The sequence below is a fragment of the Bombina bombina genome, chromosome 2 (genome assembly GCF_027579735.1).
Source record: "Bombina bombina isolate aBomBom1 chromosome 2, aBomBom1.pri, whole genome shotgun sequence".
Lineage (NCBI taxonomy): Eukaryota > Metazoa > Chordata > Amphibia > Anura > Bombinatoridae > Bombina > Bombina bombina.
In genome coordinates, this window is record NC_069500.1 from 574,744,254 (window position 1) to 574,746,568 (window position 2,315).

Consider the following 2,315-nt stretch of genomic DNA (forward strand, 5'->3'; position numbering starts at 1 on the left):
GCATGGTCTTTGAATGTCAATTCAGGGGTAAACAGTTGATCTTCAATAGGTGTCTTATTCATCAGTTCATTAAATAGAGGACTGGGAAATACCATCTACAAAATAGAAAATCATCTAAGTGTCTCCAATAGGATGTCTCCACAGCCTTATTCTATCAAATAGTTTGCACTTACCATGTGAACATGTCTTTGTATGGTTTTCAAGGTCAGCAGAATTTAAATATGCCAGACATGATCCCATTGGTATACTTCAATTTCAATCTTGGCTTTTTCCCCACTGTCAGTCTTGGAAATCTTCACTGTCAGGCTTCAAATTGTTCCCTTTCAGTCTTTATATTAAGTCATCTCCCTAATGTAAGAAATTATATATAAAGATTTCATACAAGTGTGTGAATCAGTTCTGTACCCCTCTCCCACCCCCCATTTCATAATAAATATCTATCACTAGCTTACTAAGCCTGTGTATGAACCTGTGTTATTTTCTATCAAGTGTGAAGATGAGTCATATTGAGCAGAACAAACCTCTGTGTGACATTGAACCATAGTCATTCTAGAGTATCCCTTTCTGATTATGTACATAAGTAATGTGTAAACAAAGTTATATTTTTAAAAATTTATGCCATATTATGTATTTGTGTACAAATCATGCCAGCAACAGTCCATACATTTCTACTTACCATCTGATGTCCTCTATAAAAACCAGGTGGCAAAGACTCGCTATAGGACCCAATGCCCAGAGCATCACCTATATTATGAGAAATAAATATTATTATAACATTTTATCAATACTAACATGTTTGCACAATTCTCTACTTGTCATTTCCCTAGAGTTCACATCTATTGAAAATACTCCAGTGTAACTTCTATTATTTACCGTCTAAAGTGGCGGTTGATGACGTCTGCTCTGACATCAAGTCCCTCGTCCTGGAATTCCCCCTCTAGAACAGGATCATCCTCCTCATCTCTGAGGAGGTCTCTGTCCACCGGGACGGCCTGCAGCATCCCAGCCCGCTGTGCAATATTATGCAGGACGCTACAGGCTACAACGATCTTAGCCACCTTCTTTGGGTTGTACTGGAGTGCTCCTCCAGAACGGTCCAGGCACCTGAATCTCATCTTCAGGAGCCCGAACATCCTTTCAACCACCGCCCTGGTTCTCTTATGAGCCCTATTGTAGCGCTCCTCAGACACATCAGTTGGGCTACGCAAGGGGGTAATGAGCCAAGGCCGGCTCATGTACCCAGAATCACCTATAAATTTGGAACAGAACATAATTCAAACAGAATACTTAAACTAGTATATTGTTGTATAAATATATTTTTTAAAAACCATAATCCATATTAAAAGTTGTCAGAAACATAAAAAAAAAAAAAAAAATTATATATAAATCTGTATCTAGCCATTTCATCGAAGACATGCTACATATGCGTATTTCTCCTAAACCAAACCTTGTGTAAAATGCTAACTACATGTTTACATTGCATTCTCTATATGAACACTTAAGGTAAGACATGCTACATATCTGCATTTCAATAAAACTAGACATTAGCAGAAATAGACAATGACAGGGTTAAATTGAATGAGATAATATCTTGCCATTTCATCTAAGACATGCTACATATGCGTATTTCTCCTAAACCAAACCTTGTGTAAAATGCTAACTACATGTTTACATTGCATTCTCTATATGAACACTTAAGGTAAGACATGCTACATATCTGCATTTCAATAAAAATAGACATTAGCAGAAAAATACAATGACAGGGTTAAATTGCATGAGATAATATCTTGCCATTTCATCTAAGACATGCTACATATGCGTATTTCTCCTAAACCAAACCTTGTGTAAAATGCTAACTACATGTTTACATTGCATTCTCTATATGAACACTTAAGGTAAGACATGCTACATATCTGCTTTTCAATAAAAATAGACATTAGCAGAAAAATACAATGACAGGGTTAAATTGCATGAGATAATATCTTGCCATTTCATCTAAGACATGCTACATATGCGTATTTCTCCTAAACCAAACCTTGTGTAAAATGCTAACTACATGTTTACATTGCATTCTCTATATTAACACTTAAGGTAAGACATGCTACATATCTGCTTTTCAATAAAAATAGACATTAGCAGAAAAAGACAATGACAGGGTTAAATTGCATGAGATAATATCTTGCCATTTCATCTAAGACATGCTACATATGCGTATTTCTCCTAAACCAAACCTTGTGTAAAATGCTAACTACATGTTTACATTGCATTCTCTATATGAACACTTAAGGTAAGACATGCTACATATCTGCATTTCA

General features: G+C 35.9%; 1 long non-coding RNA gene across 1 annotated transcript; it reads right to left on the reverse strand.

The window, feature by feature from the left end:
* Positions 1-241: 241 nt before the first annotated feature.
* LOC128647905 (uncharacterized) lies at positions 242-957 on the reverse strand. The gene is made up of 3 exons (XR_008400450.1): positions 874-957; positions 677-744; positions 242-348 (listed from the first exon to the last, which is right to left on the reverse strand). It is a non-coding gene; the product is annotated as an uncharacterized LOC128647905 (long non-coding RNA).
* Between the last annotated feature and the right edge of the window lie 1,358 nt (positions 958-2,315).